This window comes from Callospermophilus lateralis, unplaced genomic scaffold (genome assembly GCF_048772815.1).
Source record: "Callospermophilus lateralis isolate mCalLat2 unplaced genomic scaffold, mCalLat2.hap1 Scaffold_120, whole genome shotgun sequence".
Lineage (NCBI taxonomy): Eukaryota > Metazoa > Chordata > Mammalia > Rodentia > Sciuridae > Callospermophilus > Callospermophilus lateralis.
The window spans coordinates 2,202,511-2,223,205 of record NW_027512320.1 but is presented as its reverse complement, the minus strand read 5'-3'; the positions used below and the strand labels follow the sequence as shown (position 1 = coordinate 2,223,205).

General features: G+C 35.9%; 1 pseudogene; it reads left to right on the top strand.

Annotated features, from left to right (window-relative positions):
* The window catches only part of LOC143386706 (kynureninase-like), an 83,474-nt pseudogene that overhangs the window by 6,189 nt on the left and 56,590 nt on the right, over positions 1-20,695 (top strand).

The following is a 20,695-nucleotide window of genomic DNA, read 5'->3' as shown; positions in this document are numbered from 1 at the left end:
ATTGATATCTATTTCCCCAAGTGCCTTGTTGTGACTGACTCTTCATGTGTGCTGACATTCCCATTTACACTTTAATAGAAATTCATTGGATTGCAAAAAGGGCCTTTGGTCCAAATTCTAAACTCACTCTTCTTCCTTTCCCTACACTGGAATCCTGCCTACTCTATTTCACTGCAAGTTCTCTTTTACATTCAGTAGTCCCAGGTACAAGATCTTAGGCCATTGTCTATGGATTTAGAGGATTCATCTCTGCAGAACAGAATTCAAAACTATGTATCCAAATCAAGGGCCCAACAAACTTGTGTGCTTCAGATCTTACCTAGTTTTCTATTTTCATACTTACATTTCACCTTACATTCCTATAAATATCCCAGTTGCCCAATACCTGTATTCATCCAGCAGAATGACTCCTAACCCAAATCGAACATGATATGTCCCTTAACCATACTCTGTTCCCTCAATCTATTTTCACATAACAGCAGGTCCTGAGTTGATCTTGCCATACAGGTATGTGGGGAATTCTACAGCTGCTGAGAAGCTCAAAGGTAGATGCAGAAATTATCCTTGGAGCAAATGTAGGCAGCTAAGTAGGACCTGTGAGGTCTAAAGTCATTTTCCATGGCCAACAACCCAGTCAGGATGAAGGGATGAGGCTGAATCAGCCTCTCTCTTCTCAATGCAGGGAAGATGGACACAATCAGGTCTCTGTGGATTGCTGATCCCGGGCTCCTAGGGTATATAAACCTTTATGTCTTGTGAAAATGTCACAGGAAGGTGGGGCAGCCTCCATCTCATGGGACCCTTGGAAACAACTGTTAGGACAAGGTGGTTGCCAAGGCAGTGACCTCATTAACTTCCCTGAAGGAAGTGACCTCACCTCACTTCCTTTGTGATGGAACTCTCTGAACTTGGGATCCAGGAGGCGAGGCATCCAGAGGCAGTTCCACTCCCAATGGGCTCACTTGATTGTCTGTACCAAGGCCAGAGTCATTCTTTGTTGGTACCTAGTTATGTGTGGATAGCCAATGCCTTGAATGGTCTCAACAGGGGCCTTTCCTGAGAAAGAAGTGTTGGCTCATTGCTGGCTCCTGACAACTACACAGAGATGGCCAAGGAGACCAGATCTGAGAGAGGACAGCCCACTGCTGATGAAAAATGAGACAAAGGAATCACCCTTTTGCCTATATCCTGGAACTTCAATCAAAACCAGTGAGAAGTTTGAGCAAAATTCTTTGAATTTTCTAGGCAATATGTGCTTCAGAAATGTGATATATTATCACAAAAAACAAATTAATGATCCCAAATTAAATTATCCAGAAAAATATTGAAAGGGCATTAATTAAATCATAGTGTAAAAAGGGGAAAAAAGCCCAATCTAACAGAGCTTCCTAAAATACAAGTACATAACAGCACTTGAGATACTTTCCTTTATCCTTTTTATAATTTCTTGTATATTTTTCAAGTGTATTTTCCTCCTCATTTGATGAAAACTTCTTGAGACTCAAAGGACTATTATGTATTTTGTGTTTTTTTTTTCATTATGCCTGCTGGGATATTTACTAGAATAAAAGTTAAACCAGAATTTGACAGTTGAATTGCTGGAAAATAGGTCAGGATGTAGTGTTTTAGTCAAATTTTATATGCTTCTATTCAATTAATATTTATGTTTTGAAACTAAATTCATAATCATTTCAGTCTCTAACCTAAAAAACAGTGTGTGTGTCTTAGTATAGACACTATAATATGCTTCAAGTACACAAGTAGAATGTTCAAACAGTCTTGAAATTTTAAAAATAAAAGAGAAAAAAAAGAACATCCAAGACAGTAAAATATAGCAAAATAATGAAATAATATGTGGGAAATTTCCCTATCCCTCAACAAAAAGGAAATCCATTTTTAAAATGACAAGTTTTTTTTTAGTCCCTAAAGGATTACTTTTTGATTTTAAAATAGTACGTTTTATTTAATTGTTAAAACATTATGAAGGCCCACCCAGAAATGCCTGCTTCCTAATGCTGATATTTTAATCCAAGTATGGTGGCATACACCCATATTCCCAGCCAATCTGGACTCTGAGGCATGAGTACTGTAAGTTCCAGTCCAGATTGGGAAATTTAGCGAAACCCTATCTCAATTTTTTAATTGATTTTATTTTTTTTTAAAATACAATACAGCAGAATGCATTACAATTCTTAATTCACATAGAGAGCACAATTTTTCATAGCTTTATATATAAAGTATGTTTATGCAATTCATGCCTTTTACATGTACTTTGTCAGTTTTTTTTTGCATTATTTCAATTCTTATTACACATTTATACCACAATTTTTCATATCTCTGTTTCTATATAAGGTATGTTGACACCCAATTCGAGTCTTTATACATGTACTTTGGATAATGATGTCCATCACATTCCTCCATCCTTGCTAATCTCCTGCCCTCTCCTTTTCCATCCCATCCCTCTTCCCTATCTAGAATTCATCTAATTCTCCCATCCCTACTCCACTATGAGTCAATTTTTTAAAGAGAGTGAGAGAGAGAGAGAGAGAGAGATAGATAATTTTTTAATATTTATTTTTTAGTTTTCGGTGGACACAACATTTTTATTTTTTATGTGGTGCTGAGGATCGAACCCAGTGCCCTGTGCATGCCAGGTGAGCTGCTACCACTTGGGCCACATCCCCACCCCATGAGTCAATTTTTTTTATGAAAAGTTTGAGGAAGTTGCTCAGTGGTAGAACACTTGGGTTAAATTAACAGTACAAAAAAACCCCTGATATTTTAAAAATTAGACATAAACATATTCATATGTACACATGCACACACAAAGCTAAGAAATGTTTGTCTTTTTTCAATTTTAGGGGAGCCTATGGTCATGATGTAGGAAAACGCCCTTGGATTGTAGAAGATGAGAGCATTGTAGACCTTATGAAGGACATTGTAGGTAAGTATATAATTCAAAGAATCCCCCTCACTCCAATTGTCATTAGTGTCATTTAGTTATAAACGTTAAGTTATAAAGTCAAAATATTATTGATTAATATACTGAACTTTTACCCTAAACCATAGCAAAAAAGGATAACTATATTTTTAGGTTAGGTTTGTTCATTCAAAGATTGATATGATGAAAATAACCAGGTTATTTGGCACCAAAACGAAATGCACCTATTATATTTTCTTGGATATCTTTAAACTAATATACACCCACATAAAACTTGTTCATTTTATTAACTTACAGTTGAACACATTTTGGGCTGGGGATGTATATAGCTAAATGCCTGAGGCCCTGGGTTTCAATCCTAGTACAATTATAAAAATAAACTTCACTAAATTGTACATAATATCACTACATAATAAATTAAACACTAAGTTACACATGTTACAACTATAACTAGAATTCATATTTTGGCTCATTTCAACTTAACTCCTGAGGATCTATTTAAATTTAAGCCAAGTGTACTTGAAAATAATACAGCTAATCTGTTTTGATGTTCACATGAATTTAAGTGAATTACATATACTATTGATGGTATGAATCATAGTTTTAGATGACAAATTGTTAACATTTTGGAAAAAGTTACTCATTTAATTGGGTTGAATATCCAGCATTGATTGAAATCTTACTTGAAATTTAGAGTACTGATCAAAAATTAATGACATTTCAGCAACGGAATTGGTGTTATTTGTAAATAGTTGAATGAATTTGAGAAACTTAAAATGCTTTTCAAAGCCTCTCTGCATTACAAGTATAAAAATATACTTATTGGTGTTACTCACATTGCTTCATCTGACTTGAATTCAGGCCGGTAATCAGATGATTAAACAAACATGAAGTTTGAATGGAATTAGAGTGGGCAAAGTAGAGTGGGAATGTAGCCCAGTGGCAAAGCATTTGCCTTCTATGTACAAGGCCCTTGTTCATTCTAACGTGTGCGAGCACACACACACACACACACACATACAATATTGTCATCAGGAGCCAGGTGTGGTGGTATGCACCTATAAACCTACCTACTTGAGAGGCTAAGGCATGAAGATCACTTGAATCTGCGAGTGAAAGAACAGCCTGGGCAACATAACTAGACCCTACTTCAAAAACAAAGAAAAATTCCAGTGGAGGATAGGACTTATATACAGAAATAATTAGGACAAATCATTAAAATCTGTGGAATATCTTATTTCTTCAGAAAAGAAATATTGCACCTTTGCTATATGTCAGGACTTGTGGTAGTCCCTGAAAGGAAATGGTGAAAAGAATACTATCTTTATTCTCATGAGACTCCCAGTAAACGAAGATAGAAAGAAACACAAAATACATACATACATAAGCAAGTAAAATACAGAGAAACAAAATGAATCATGAGAACCCATGCTACAAAAAGACATATAATTCTCCAGCTGATGGAGACAGAACATGTATTTAATTACTTTTTCCCCTGAAATCTTTCAAAACTCTTAAAGGAATTAGGGGTTTACTTTTTGTAAACCCCTGGGCTGGGGTTGTGGATCAGTGGCAGAGCATTTGTCTTTGATATGTGAGGCACTGAGTTTGATCCTCAGCACCACATAAATTTAAACAAATAAAATAAAGATATTCTGTCCATCTACAACTACAAAAATTTTTCTTTTTTTCTTTTTAAAGTAAACCCCTAAAGAACTAAATAGAAAGCAAAGAGGATGGTACCAGTGACATTTTATGAGTTAGCTAGGAAGAGATCAAGTGGTCCAAAAATAAATACATAAAAAGTAAATAAAACTTAAGTCTCCCAATGGTGAAAAATGGAAAGTTACAATTTTACCTTTTAGATCTGTCAAAGGATTGGAAATTACTGAAATTAAGCACCTCTAGAAATGGAGGTGAAAACAGGATAAAAACAGATTTGTGGAAAGTCTGTCTAAAATGTAACTAGAATACAACATACCTGTTTGAATCACCTTTTTTGCTACTGTGACGGAAAGACCCAAACAGAACAATATTAGAGGAGGAAACGTTTATTGAGGGCTCATAGTTTCAATGTACTCAGTCTATAGGCAGCCAGCTCTATTCCTTGAGCCTTAAGGTGAGGCTGAACATCATGGCAAAAGAGTGTGGTGGAGGGAAGCAGCTCACATGATGATCAGTAAGCAGAAAGAGGTCTTCACTTGCCAAATACAAATATATAATCCGAATCCATGCCATCTCCTCCAGCCACATCTCACTTGCTTCAATTACCACTCAGTTAATCCCATCAGGTGATTAATTCTCTAACTGGGTTAAGGCTCTCACAACCCAACATTTCTCCTTTAAACCTTCTTTCATTGTCTCATACATGAGCTTTTAGGGGGAACCTCACATGCAAACCATAATAATGGTATTTCATGATTCCAGGGGAATCTTCCAGACCTTTCTCCAGGAGAAGCCTGGTTAGTCTCTGGGGAAGGGAGAAAAAGCAATATTGAAAACAAATTTTCAGGTTGCCCACTGCTGAATACCAATACTTGGGATATGGGTGTTGGTAGTGAGGAATCGGGTTTCTCCAAAGTTGGCCCTGAAGAATTTAGAGGGGCTAGCTCCTCAAACCTCTGTCTGGCCAGCTTAAGGGCACAAATGACTCATGGGAAGAAAAGGAGGTCTGGATGCTTCAGGGTATTCAGGTGTTTTATCAGGTAAGATTAGCATCTTCTCTGGAATGTGAGAGTAGACCTCAGCCTCCTAGGGGTAGCTTCTGTTATTGGATTAAGACTTTCCCTTACAACCTCACAAACATTAATTACCAATGAATAGGCACTATCTCCAAATACATGAATATTTCATTCAGTTTTTTTTTTTTTTAAGGCTGTGACTAAAGGGACCCAATCAGAATCAGAACAACTGTAGAGGAAAGTTTATTTGGGGTCTCATGGTTTCAGAGGTCTCAATCCATAGATACCAGATGCCACAGTCTGGCTGGGCACAATTCAGGAGCCACTTGTCAAAAGAAACTAACTTTATTTTCAGAACCACACAAGCCACACAAAAGAGATCCTCAGGAAAAACCCTCAGAGCCCAACTGCCACCACCAGCTTCCCACATGCAACTCCCCCAACCCCCAGCCTCCCCACCTCCCACAATCCTCCTGCTCTTGAGGCCAATTGGTTGGGTCATGTGGGTGGAGCCAAAAAAGTCCCCCAATGAGCAGCTCCGTGGCCTGAAAGGGCAGTGAAACAGTCCAATGAGCATCACAGCAGAGGAGCCAATCAGCTAGATGTTGCTGGGGCCGCTGTGAGCCAATCATCAGCTGGTAGTCTGAAAGGGCAGGGAAACAGCTCAATGAGCATCCCCAGTGAGCATCACCATAGAGGAGCCAATCAGCCAGATGTTGCTGGGGCCGCTGTGAGCAAATCATCAGCTGGCAGTCTGAAGGTTTGCTGGGGCCCCTTCGGCTGTGCTCTCAACATCTCCCCCTATCTGTTTAAACAACAAGCATGTGGCTTAGGGACTGTGCCTGCCTTAGGTTGTCCAATAGTACATATGGTCCTTACTCGTTATCGGATGAGCTGACCTCAAGGAGTCAGCCTCCTGTCTTAGGTTGGTACCATTGCAATTGGATCTTACCCGTCACTGACTACCGGTCCAGTATACAGCCACACCTGTGAAGAGGTCTTTGTACCAATGGGGGGGGGTGAGGTTTTTTGCCTCACCTCTGTTGGCCCCCAAATATTAGCTGAACGGTCATAACAAGCAGAAGGGAGGAAGATACACCAAGCCAATTGATGGCTCTTTTTGGAAAAATCATACCACCGATGACATCATCAGCAAAAATACTCCAACACTACCACAAGTCACTGCACCAACAGATAGTTCACAGTGCATACAGGTGAGTTCACAATGCATACAAGTGATACATAATGCAGGCAAGTTCTGCAAGCAGTTCAGTGAAGGCTATTGTAGAAACTGCAGATTGGTTTTATCTTTGTCTTCACCAGCACTGGGATGAAGATAGGAATTCTGGCAATAATGGCTAAAGAAAACATTATGTAACATTCCAGAAGGCACTAAAAGAAAACAATTTTCTTAACAATTTACATTATCTTGAAGAGAATTATTAAATATAATGAAAAGGAAAGGTGAAAGTAAACAGACAGATCTGTTAACCTCTTTTTTTGTTCACATTTTGAAACAACCCTCAACAGCTGTTTACCCAATTTAAATTAAACCATTTAAATCACGTGAAATAAAAAAAATTTGGATCCATTTTTTCATGAGTGCTCATCATATATGATATATGGACATACGTACATTCAAACATATAACACAAAACACAAGTGTGCACACATAATATAATATAGAACACATAACATAATAGTAAAGGCCTTATAACTTTTTACAGGTGAAATCTCCATTGCAATGTTTAAAAACTCTATAGTCAAAAAAATAGAACTGATCAGCAAAACACTAACCTTGGTCTGTATGAGCTCAAAAAACAAAATAGAACTTCATGGTATGGGAAAGGGCAATAATAAAATAGATATTGAAAAAAGCATTCTGGTTCTGTCGCAGATGTAAGAATAACCAAACTGGAGTTCTGGATATTAGCTGTTATGGATTTGAGCCAAATCAACTTCTTTTTGGTCTGTAGAAATCGCTTTAGTTAATCTCTCTGGAATCCAAATCGGCTGCTGTTCTCCCTGTAAAAACACACAAACAGAGCCCCGACTCCAGACAATCACTGGGTCAGGACCTTTCCATTGTCCTGTTAGAATATCTTTCCAAAGTACTTTAGGCTTATGTACATTTTTTGGAAACATATGACTTTTCGCAGCACTAAGCCCTGATGAATCCAAATTTAAAAAGTTTAGAGTAAAAAGGGTTATTTTAAGTTTATCTTTGGGGAGTATATACCCCTTCCCAATTCATTCTTTTTGCTTTAATAAGTACATTTTAATAGTTTGATGAGCTCTTTCAACTATGCCTTTCCCTGTGGATTATATGGGATTCCTGTGATGAGCAAAATTGTTTAAAAGAGGTAGAAGTATAACCAGGGGCATTATCTGTTTTTAACTGTTTTGGAACGTCCACAGTGGCAAAATTTTGTAAGCAATGAGCTTACAAAAATGAGCTATAACAATGAGCTATAACAACTTTAGTTTTTTCTCCGGTATAAAGGGAACCCATCAAAAATCCAGAAGAAGTATCAACTGTAACATGCAAATATTTTAATTTTCCAAATTCTGGCAAGTGTGTGACGTCCATCTGCCAAATATGGTTAGGTATCAATCCTCTAGGATTGACTCCAAGATTAACTTGTGGTAAAAAGGTCACACGGTATTCTACTCCTTTGATACCTAGTTTTGTTAAACCCTCCTCCTATGGGGCAATTCCTTTTAAAATGTCCTGTTTGTTCACAATTGTAGCATGTTCTTGGCCTGGCATCTAAAGCCTGTTTTACTGCAGCTGCCACAATTTGCCCTTGTTCATTAATGTCTCTGGCATCTAAAGCCTGTTTTACTGCAGTTGCCATGACTTGCTCTTGTTCATTAATGTCTCTACATAATTTAATATATGTGTTTAAGTCTTCATGTTTCCATGGTCTAATGATATCTCTGCACCAACGATTCGCTTGGTCATAAGCCAGTTGTTTTATTAATGGCATTCCTTGTTCTGTATTCCCAAAAACTCTGGTAGCTGTTTGAATAAGCCTATCTACAAATTCAGCGTAAGATTCATTAGCTCCTTGTATTATCTTAGATAATTGACCTTGTAAACCTCCATGTCCTTGTAAAGTCTTCCATGCCTTAACTGCATCTACAGCAATTTGTAAATATACACCAGGATCATATGCAATTTGTTGCTGCTGATCCTCATAAGGTCCCTTTCCTAACAACGTATCTAGATTTCTCTGAGGATAACCGGCTGCTGCATTTCGCCTAGCCGTCTCCGTGCAAAATTCCTCATTGGCAACCTTCCATAACAGGTATTGTCCTCCATTTAGCACAGCTTTACACATATTAGCCCAATCTGCTGGCGTCATGTTCAAGTTGGTAATGGATTCGACCATGTTTACAGTGAAGGGTGCTTGAGGACCATAGGTTGTTACAGCCTCTTTTAGCTGCTTCACTATTTTGAAATCTAGAGCAGGGTGAATTCGTTGCCCTCCTGCCTGTTCAAATACAGGGCATGGTAATCTTTGAGGTCCTTTCTCAGGATCCCATCTATCAACTGCGGGGGTTGGGGACCTCCCAGCATATGGAGGTGGTGCTGTTGGTTGGACACTTACACCCTCTGGTGATAGAAAGCTGTTAATAGCAGTCTCCTGTTGTAACTTTTCCCCTGATGGCTTTTTTTTGCTCTAAACTTTCTTCCTCTGTCTGACTAGCTCGAGAGACCTTCTCTTTTACTTGAATCAATATGTCTTCTCCTTTCTCTACCTTTGTCTGAATTGAAGGCTTTGGACTAAGCAAACCAGATACGAATGTCCACAATGGCAATGTGCCAACTGGCAGAGTTCCTGGGCTGTTCTTTTTTATTCTTTTTAAATCTTCACCATGATGGTTCCATTGTGATATACTTAACAACTCCTCCTTAAAAAGCCATGGGCTACATTTTTGTATTGTATTAACGTATGCCCTGACTGCTCGTGATTTTACTGGGATGCCTCCTTCCTCTAACAATTTACTTAACACTCTTTCGGTTTGTTTTTTACTAATTTCAAATCCTGTGTTTCTACTATAATCCAACCCAACAAGATGATGCCAAACAAAACCGAGACAGAATGAAACAAAAAGGGAACAACAAAAATTCATTATAGCCTTTCCATCCTCCTGACATGTGCATCCGTCCTTTCTCCCTATCTGTTCCTCAGACGCAAATAGTTTTTCCTCAGATGTGAGTGGCTTTTCTTCCGTCTCACTCATCTCCAGGGACAGGCAACTTAAAACAAAAATGAAGCAAAAAAAAAGAGCAATCTTAAAATGGCTTCCCATCCTCTCACCCTGCCCTCAGGGGCGAGCAGTTTACTTAGCCTCAGTCTTTCCCCGTGCGAGCCACCAAATGCTGCAGTCTGGGTGTGCACAATTCAGGAGCCACTTGTCAAAAGAAACTAACTTTATTTTTAGAACCACACACACCAAACAAGACAGTTCCTCAGGAAAAACCCTCAGAGCCCAACTGCCACCACCGGCTTTCCACATGCTACTCCGCCAACCCCCAGCCTCCCCACCTCCCACAATCCTCCTGCTCTTGAGGCCGATTGGTTGGGTCGCATGGGTGGAGCCAAAAAAGTCCCTCAATGAGCAGCTCCGTGACCTGAAAGGGCAGGGAAACAGTCCAATGAGCATCACCGCCGAGGAGCCAATCAGCTAGATGTTGCTGGGGCCGCTGTGAGCCAATCATCAGCTGGTAGTCTGAAAGGGCGGGAAAACAGCTCAATGAGCATCTCCAATGAGCATCACCGTAGGGGAGCCAATCAGCTAGATGCTGCTGGGGCTGCGTGAGCCAATCATGAGCTGGCAGTCTGAAAGTTTGCTGGGGCCCCTTTGGCTGTGGCTCTCATCAACCAGAGCTCATTCTGTGGAGCTCAAGATGACGCTGAACATCATGGAAGAAGAGTGTGGTAGAGGGAAGTAGAGAGAGAAAGAGACTCCACTCTCCAGATACAAAATATATACCCCATAGCCACACCCCCTAAGAACCACTTCCTCCAGTCACACACCACCTGCCTCCTGTTATCACTCAGTTAACCTAATCAGTGTATTAATCCCTGATATGATTAAGGATATAACCCAATCATTTCTCCTAACCTTTAATTGTCTCACACATGAGTGACCTTTTGGGGGATACCTCACATCCAAACCATAGCAGTGCACCTTACGGACTAGGATTTCAACATACGAATTTGGAGAGAAACAATTCAGTCCATAACATGTATACAGTAATAGAAAAAGGATAAATAAATAGGTTCTAATTTAGCTGCCAGAATTCATATTGGAGATTAGGCAAAGCTACTGGATTATCTGACATGAGGAGGTTTCCCAGCACAATGACTCAACAGGACTGCTTACAGCAAACCCCATTGTACTAGTCAACTTTTTGTCTCTATTGTATTCAACAAGAACAACTTAGAGGAGGAAAAGTTTGTTAGCTCATGGTTTCAGATTTAGTCCATAGTGAGCCAGCTCTATTGCTCTGGACCCAAGGTGAGTCAGAACATCATGGTAGAAGGGCATAGTGGAAAAGCACTGCCCCATTGATGGTAGCCAAGAAGCAGAAAAAGAATAAGAGGCTTCAGGCCAGATAAACCCTTTCAGGACATACCCCCAATGATCCACTTCCTCCAGTCATGCCATACCTACCTTCAATTACCACCCAGTATGTGCATTCAAACTAGGATGGATTCATTAGGTTACAGCTCTCATAATCTAATCATTTCACCTCTGAATATTCTTTCATTAACACAGAAGCTTTGGAGGGATAACTTATATGCAAATAACAATAGCTATCATGTTTGCTAAGGAATTCATGTTTAATATTCTCAAATTAAAAAACCTTTAAGAACAATCTGGTTTGGGATTGTTGACCTTATGAACATGAAAGCTTTTCAAAAATTAAAAGGAAAAAACCTTAACTGAAGAGTTTCAAGCAAAAGCTCACTCTTTTGCCAGTCAGTAATTATTGAGTAAACACTATACAAATTTCAATTTGTTAATGTGGTTACATTATAGAATCAAAATATTAATGTAACAGATTATGATAGCAGCAAAAAAGTAATTATATATACATTTCCATAGGCTAAAAACAGCCAATATTGAACAGAACATTCAGAAGTTTGGACATGAAGTATTTAGGGGATTATGCATGAAGGTATGCTCAGTATATAGGACCTGAGTCAAAGATTTTCATAGGAAACCCTAGGGTGAATCTGTGCTGGCATGATTTCTTGATCTAGAGCCCATGGCAAGAATTGTTGGGAATTTAAAGCCAAAAGCCAAAACCAAATATATCCTTCCATACTAGTAGGTCATAGAACACTTGATCCAGCTGTCAGAATTACTTAGAGTATATATTTTTATGGACAATCTGAATAAACCAGGATTTTCTTAAGGATGGGTCAAATTGTGAAAGACTTCATGTGCATTCATTTTTTTGAAAGCCAGTTATATTCATAAAAATGTCTAATATATAAACAAACAAACAAAAAACTGGAAAAAATTCTTGGAAAATTTGACCATGAATGTATGCTTTCCTTACAGATGGATTTTTCTTCTGTTTACTAGATTTTCTTTGAGAACATAAACTGCTTTGTAATCCTGTTATTTTGTGCTTAATACTTATCCCCTAAAGAGGAGTTAAGATGTTTATACACAGGACAGGGAAGTGCTAAGGTGATATTCTGTAGTGAGATTTATTTATGAAGCAAGTAAACCCTATAAAAAGTTTTTCATTGACCATTTAAAAGTTTATTGCTCTGTTGCAACTAATTAAATGTGCAAGTGTTTTGTTGCCCAAAAAGTACATATATGTCACATAAAAATCCCCAAAATTTTAAACCAGCCACCACTTATTGTTACTAAGTAATAAAGAAAAAGGGACTATAAATATTGTTTATTTTAAAAAGTAAAAAGATTAAATTTATTTTTTCCAAAAGTATGTAAAGAAAATTAAATTAAACTGAGATTTTCATCTATCTTCCTCATAAAGTCAGACAATACACATTCTGGGTTTTTTTCAACATTAGCAACCAATTTTGACACTTAAACACTATGTCAAAAAATTCAATTTAATTATGACACTGACTTCCCAGATTTTGGTACACATCACATAGATCAAGGGCTCATCTCCTCTAGGCTGCCCTCAATTTTGAGGACAGTCACAATTGAGGAATCATCCATTCTTCTGATTGACCATCTACATACTGAGGTATTGCAATGCCGCCTCTTTGGGCTTGATAATTTGCTAGAGCAGCTCACAAAACTGAGGGAAACACTTTATTCACTTTGATAAACTTATTATAATGACTACAACTTGGCAACAACCAGTGGAAGAAATGTAGAACACAAGGTCATTTGGGAGAGGTGGGAGGTATGGAGCACACATGCCTTCTCTAAGCCTGTCACCTCTCAGCACTTAGAGCTGTTCTACAACTCAGAACCTCTCTGAATCTCATTGATGAGTTTTTATAGAGCTCAATCTCCAGACACCCTCCCATCCCAGGAGGAGGTTGGTAGATGAGGCTGAATGTTCCAACCATCTAATTATTTAGTCTTTCTGGCAACCAGTCCCGCACCTGAATTAATCTAGAAACTTCATTGGAGTCATCACAACAGCATAAATCTAAACGTTTTCTAAAAGGGCTCTATTCATTTGGGGAATATCCATGCATTTCAGGATTGGTAACAAAGGCCAATTATTTATTATACCACATGTGACTACATTATAGAATCCTCATGTCAGCATTCAGGTATGCTCTTCAAATCAGAAGCTCTCTGAATCTTTTAGTTTCAGTGATTTTGTGTTTTGGTTTTGGATATTGTATCAATGAAATTAAAGATTATTTGGCTCCAAAATATAGTAAAGAACATAAAAGAAATAATTGTTTCTTGAAATGTACAATATCTGCCTTGTATACATAAAACTTAATGAAACATATTTTAAATATCTACATATGTCACCTCCAAAACCTCAAATGTTATATGACAAATACATTCTTACGTATTATATAAAATATTTTCAGTGAATACAGGTTCTTTTTGGTTAATGATTTTGTTGTTAAATACCTATTTTCTTCTCTATAGCTTACAATTTATTAGGGAAAATATCACTGTTGTTTTGTTGTTATTGTTTAAAGTGAATTTAAGCAATATTTTAAAACTTGACTTTTTAAAATATCAGTAATTATTTATCTCCCAAATTTCTTTACTTCTAAAATTGTATATATTAAAGAAATATTCTTTAAGTCAATTAAAAAAGTAATTCGCTGCTTGCTTTAGTAAGAACATATTCTCTCTGAAAGTGTTTGTTTGTGTATATGTGCGTGTATGTATGTGAACAAAATTACAATTTAAAGATCTTAATCTACATTTTTAGAAATTTCTTTAAATTCTTTAAATTTCAGTTTTTTAATTCTAGATTTGAGTAATACTTTCATAAAATAATATAAGTGTTACAGTGAGTTAAGCAGAATAATTGGCTTTTACAGATAGAAGTTTGAAGAAAGCAGGAGTAAGAAACAGAAAATTAATTGTTCCTGTCAAAGTTACTTTCCTTGAAAGGCAGGGACTATAGACAGACTGATTGGTTAATGCCAGCTTACTTTAGAGTAGCTAACTTTTTTCTTGTGAAAGGATAAAGGCAAAGGGCACTTCATTGTCATGCCAATCGAAAGTGGCCAGTTTGGTATTTTGGGCTCTCTATTTAATCCTGATTTCTCAGATCAGATAAGCTGCTTAGTTTCACTTGGTGTCTTGGAACATTAGCATAAGTGACCCCATTTTTATTTTTAGCTTGATATTTTGGGGCTCAGAACAGAAGCTTTGTCCAAAACAATAGCTTCCTGTAAGTTTATTTAACAGTGTATTCATTTTTTGTTGTTGAGAATTCATGCAGTCTCCTCTCTTGCCTTAGTTTCTAGGAATAGGAAGTTCTCAGAAAAATTTGATCAAGTTTGAAGTAAGAAAAACATTTAGTAGCTTTCAATTTCTTATCTACACATATCATACTTCATTTGTTTAGTTGTTTTTTTGTTTTTTTTTTTTTTTGGTTTAAACCCAGGGATGGTCTATCACCAAGCTAAAACACAGCCATTTTTATTTTTGAGATAGGGCCATGTTAAATTACCCAGGCTGATCTCAAACTTGCAATCTTCCTGCTTCAGCTTCTTGAGTCACAGGGATTATAAGTGTGCGCCATTACACTGGCTTCTCTCTCTCTCTCTCTCTCTCTCTCTCTCTCTCTCTCTCTCTCTCTCTCTCTCTCTCTCTCTCTTTATTAATGTGGTGCTAAGGATAGAAATCAGGGCCATGGCATGCATGGTAAGAACTCTATGATTAAGTACCACTCCAGTCCCAAGTTACTATTTGTTCTCACTCTGCCTTGCATTGTGTAATGCAAGAAACTTCTTTGGAAATTTCTTTGGAAATAAATGTAAAAATTTAAGTCATAAAATAAAATAATATTGCAATAGTAAACAATACCAAAAGTCAAATGTATTTTTTCCTACTTGCTAGGTAATCTAACTCTGTCATGGACATATACATTGTATAATTTGGGTAATGATTGAATATTTCAGGTTCTTAAAACCATAGTCTTTTTTTTATCAAAAATTTCTCAAAAAGAAGGAGCAAGAGAATAATAAAAATTATTATGTGTACAAATTAGTAGAGTATTGAGAAGAAAAAGAAAGTGAACAACCATATTTATTCATAGACATAGAAAAGAATTTTGATTTTTGGATGTGAAAAAAAACTATTAATAAAACATTTTACATAGAGCCAACAATTCCACAAAAATATTGAATAACTTTTCATTATAATTAATGTCATATTATCAAAATGCTAGAAATAGAATGGCTGAAGAATATTATTAGTATTATTATTAAGCCTACTTCTCCCTGGGTACATTAAAAAATCACAAAGAGCTAGATACATGCATTTGAACTTATAAAAATGTTGTAATGTGACCATAAATTTCTTTATGTAACTTATGGTTGACCCTCAGAAATTCAGTAATCCCTGGAAGCTCTACCCTAGCAGTTATAGATCCTCTACCATACATTAGTCATCTCTACAGGCCACAGAAATTTGCTACTTGAAAAACAAAGTTTAAAATTATTTGATTTAGCCTAATTATAAATGTGACAAATTCAAAATAACACTTGTGTCTGCTTAATAAAATATGCAGAATATGGTATGGTGGTTATGAGAGCACAAATGAACCCTCTTATCAAACAATAAGCAGCTTGGAGCTTTGTTATCTCACTTTGCAAAAGATTTGAAATTATACTACTATTAGAAATACACACAGGAAGTTTATTATGAGTTTGGATCTCCTATATTTGACTTATAGGGTGTATCTTGTAAGCAATGTTTCCAAATGTAATTCTGAGTCAAAAAAAAATTCTACAGGACTTTGGGAAAGTTAGTTTTTCTCTTTGGATGTCAGTTTTCTCATCAATGAAAATAGAAATATCAAAGTATATATCTCATCAGTTTGCCTTGAGGATAGTGTGAGATAATACTATTGACAAAAAATAATGACTGTGCTTTAATGGATACAAGAAAATATTTTAGCTGGAGCCAAATATGAGTGACGATATCACAGGAACATTGATTCAAATGACACTGATTGGCATGTTTTCATATACATGGAAGAGGACAGATAAGCTTTTATAGTCACAGAGAAAAAAAAGTCTTAAATAAATATATTTACCAATTTTATTGGTGGAACCAACTGTCTAGGAGGAAGACTACAGCAAGGTGGGGAAATCACAGGTATAGGTTTTATAGCATACTTAACTTTAAGGTTAGTGGAAGCTACAGGTCTGCTAAGCTTAGCAATATATTCTGAGAAGCTCATCTGATAGTTATGAAAATGTCAGGTCAGATACCAAACTTAAGGCACATGGCTATTTAAGTGGCTATGACAGCATAAGATAATTTTGTTTCAGAAGTAGCAGTAAGAATTCATACCATAATATAAAGTATCAGCTATAATAAAGCTGTCAGGATTTTGGCTTTTGACCACACTTCAAAGAAAATTTCTTACTGTAGGAAAGACATATGCCACTCCAAGCAATGTGAGCTTATTGTGTCCATCTAGTATGCCTTGTGGGGCAGGATTTTATTTAGTGCCGGGGATGTAAAAGGAGACTATTCTCATTGCCTTGATTTCAGACATTATTCACCTTGTGATGACCAGGGAAGCACCTTTTAATTCCTACCACTTGTTCACCACCTTGTAGTATCAAAGGGAAAAATCAGTGTGGAAATAGGAGAGAAAGGTTTCCTTGATGAGGTGAAGATGGTCCTTTCCTTAAATGGTTATGCTAAATCATAAATTCCTAAATTGACTACATACTTCCAATGGCCTCTCCTTGATGAACCTTATCCTGGAATCTATCTAATTGATTTATTATTCTATTTACTGTCTATTGTTTTAAAATGGAACTCTATCAAAAATATGTCTTTGGATATAAAATGTGAATTATGTTTCCTTAACATCTAGTGCAGCCTTATAGACATTAAGGTACATTGCCTATTTTTCTTAGTGTTGGTGAGAAAAACATCATTCCTATTACACAAGTCTAATTACCTTTAAGAGACACCATAAGAACTCAGAATAATGATGGCATCATTACTGTTATTGCACTCTGAATTCTTAAGTGACCATTGTGTTCTCTGTCTTTGGGTCTCTTTCTAGTGCCAAAGCCCTCACTCAAAAGAATTAGATCAGACTATGATTATGTAGTGGATATGATATCTTTGCATGCTTTCTCATTGGAAAATATATGTCTATTATGACTGTTAACTATAGTGCACATATCATAATTTTAAGTCATGTAATTATGTCAGTTTTAAAGTTCTAGTGTATATGAATAGATCCCAAAACCATTTATGCTATTGTATTTTGCTATGTAGCTCTTTTTTTCAAGCAAAATAAAATGGTTCATTATTTCTTTTTGCTACTTACAACTTCAAAAAGGAATAGAATTTTTAGCTAGTTATGTGTTTGTGACTCTAGATATCATTTGATAAAATGAGTCAAGTGGGAAACTTCCATTTCTTTATGATGATACATCAAATGTGTTCTTATCTCTAAAATCAGTAAGAGGGAGGAAGTAAAGAAATCCTCCTACCTTGTTTAACTTTCATGCATCTTTAGAACTTATAATTAAGGAACTAGATTTTGATATGCTTATTTTGCAGGAGCCAAGGAGAAAGAAATAGCCCTAATGAATGCTTTGACCGTTAATTTACATCTCCTACTTGTAAGTTTCTTTTCCCACCAATGTTTAGAATACACTCATTTATGGGATCTGATGTATTTCTATCTTTAATTCATGAGATTCTGATGGTTTGCTTATTTAAAAATAAGTTGTGAGGTTATGTTCATTTTTACCAGGAAATGATGGCCTATGACATAATGGTTTCTACATAATGATGGAAAAGTTGACTCTTACAAGAAATTCAGAATAATGAAGAATTCTTAGCTCAGAACTAAAAAAAAAGAGTCATAGTGGATGAAAAGAAACACTGCTTGCAAGAACACAAAGCAAAGATGTATAGTTACCAGCAAAGCACTGAGTTTTTCAGAAAGACATTATCTAGTACACAGATCTTTAGCAGAGAGAGATTATGGATCAGTATACATTTTTATAGTCATGGTTGAGGAGAAGCTTAAAAATACCTGAAACACAGAAAGTAAACTGTTGAAAAGAAATATAGTACCTTAAATGAGCTACTGTATTTAAAGTACTTCTTACATGTTAAATATTTAATAAATAATTTTATCTCAAAATGTCAGATGTATTCAGAATTTGGTATGTAGAGTCTATTGTAATTGATGCTTTGAAAAAAATTGACTTCACTTTCTTTAGTATTATTTGAAAACATATCTGTAAATCCAGGCATAACTTATTTTGACTCCCAGGTATGTTATTTAATGTCCATTTGAGATTGGACAAAGTTTTCATCATCTGTAAGTTTTAAAGTTCTTCTTTCTAAAAATGACAATAATACCTACCTCATAGATCTGCACAAGGTTTGAATGTGATATGTAAGAACTTATTAAGCAGTTGGGCCAATAATTAACAGCCAAAATATGGCAGCTGTCAATCTCGTTATTATTGTCAAACTCATTATATAAGAAATATGTGGAGAAATGAAGGGGCCCCCTGGCCAAATGAGTACTTTGTGCTAGTGCCTCTAAAAAAGACAGCTGCTTCATGTTAAAGCTGAAGTAGTTTTAGTTGGACCTAAAATAAATGCCATAAAATAACATTGGAAAGGTGATGTATTAGAAACAAAATTGGTAGTGCAAGATAAGTCATTGTAAATAAAACACACAGAGAACATGATGTTTCAGTCTGATACTAGAGAATTTACTAATAAATACTTTGGGAAGATAATTTTTCAACTAACATTTAAGTATACTTTGGGAATTTGTTTGTATCTGATTTACATTTCCCCCTGAGTTTGCTATTCCATGATAAACATAATGAGCTGATTTCTTCTTCCTTTCATAATTCATTGGAAACAGGGTTAATTTAAAAGCTACCCCTGACAGATATCTTAGATGTTTAATTAATTTATGCCTTTAAATTTTGAAGATTCTAAAATGAAAGTGTGGAATCAACTGAACAAATGCAGAAATTGTATATTAATGCTTTCTCAATAAATCCATTTCATTGCAGTTATCATTTTTTAAGCCTACACCAAAATGGCATAAAATTCTTCTAGAAGCCAAAGCCTTCCCTTCTGATCATGTAAGGATTTCTTCAAATTACATTTGTGCTCTTTCTACTCTTCCTAGAGGGACATGATTTGCCTGACTTGAATGTTTATTCACTAGTCTTTTCTTAATAACCTTACCCTAAAAAGATCTGTCAAATGCTTTTGATTTAAGAATTGTTTATAGATTGTAGATTTATTTGTTTTGTTCAAGTAAAACATGAGTTAAGGGAGGGAAGGATTGAATAGGAACATTGATTTATTAGTTGTTTTTTTTTTTTTAAGACACTGAAGAAACCGCTGGTCTAAATGAAGTGTGGTTATAAATTTTTTATTAATTCTTGTTGCCTTTTTATGTTATGAGATCAAATCAATACAAACCCCACTGCTTAACCCTTTGGCCATATAAAATTGCAATTTAAACCTGCATTTGCCCCTTCTTTTTCATAGCATAATAGCATAATTTTTCATGCCTTATTATTTTAAAAAACTACTAAAGATTTAAAATATTTCTCATGGTTCACTAAAATGTCATGTAGTATATCTTATCAGCAAAATTTGATTGTTCCAGACATGTCCACAGAAAAAGGTACATAGCATATTTCACTTTTAGTATTAGAGAAACTTGATTTCTGCATTATATTATGACTGTTAACTATAGTGCACATATCATAATTTTAAGGCATGTAATTATGTCAGAATTATAGCCATTTCTTTACTGAAAGAATCAAACTCTAATATCTTGAGAAAAATCATGCTCCCTGCCATTGTTTGTTCCCAGTCATATCTTATATTCTCAGTAAAGTCAATTCCTATTGTTCTTTCCTTTCACTAACTTACTCATGCTAGGGTAAGCCATTTTTATATCCTCGATTCAACTGTAGCAAGTGCATACTGCTCACATTGGTTTTCTGCAGATTCTGATTGTGATTTAGATTAGGAGACTTTTGATAGCAAAATCTCTCCTAACTCCAGAAATCAAAATCACCCCTACATTTCCATTGGGCTATAATTTGTAGTATCTCAGAATGTTCGGATTCCTACTTAAATCAGATTAAGCAGTTTTTTTCTGAAGTATTAGTTATTCACTTTTAACCTTGACTTTGGATTTCATATAATGCTGTTTTCATTGATATTTTATTATTTGTTTTCCAAGTTGTTATGTAAATGTCCTTCTATGCTTCGGGCTTGATTTAATAAATAACTTCTTTTTCCAGTATGCAAGAGAGTCACAGCTTCAACTTCACGGACTTCATGTTAAAAGAAGTATGCGGATAATAAAGCCACGAGAGGT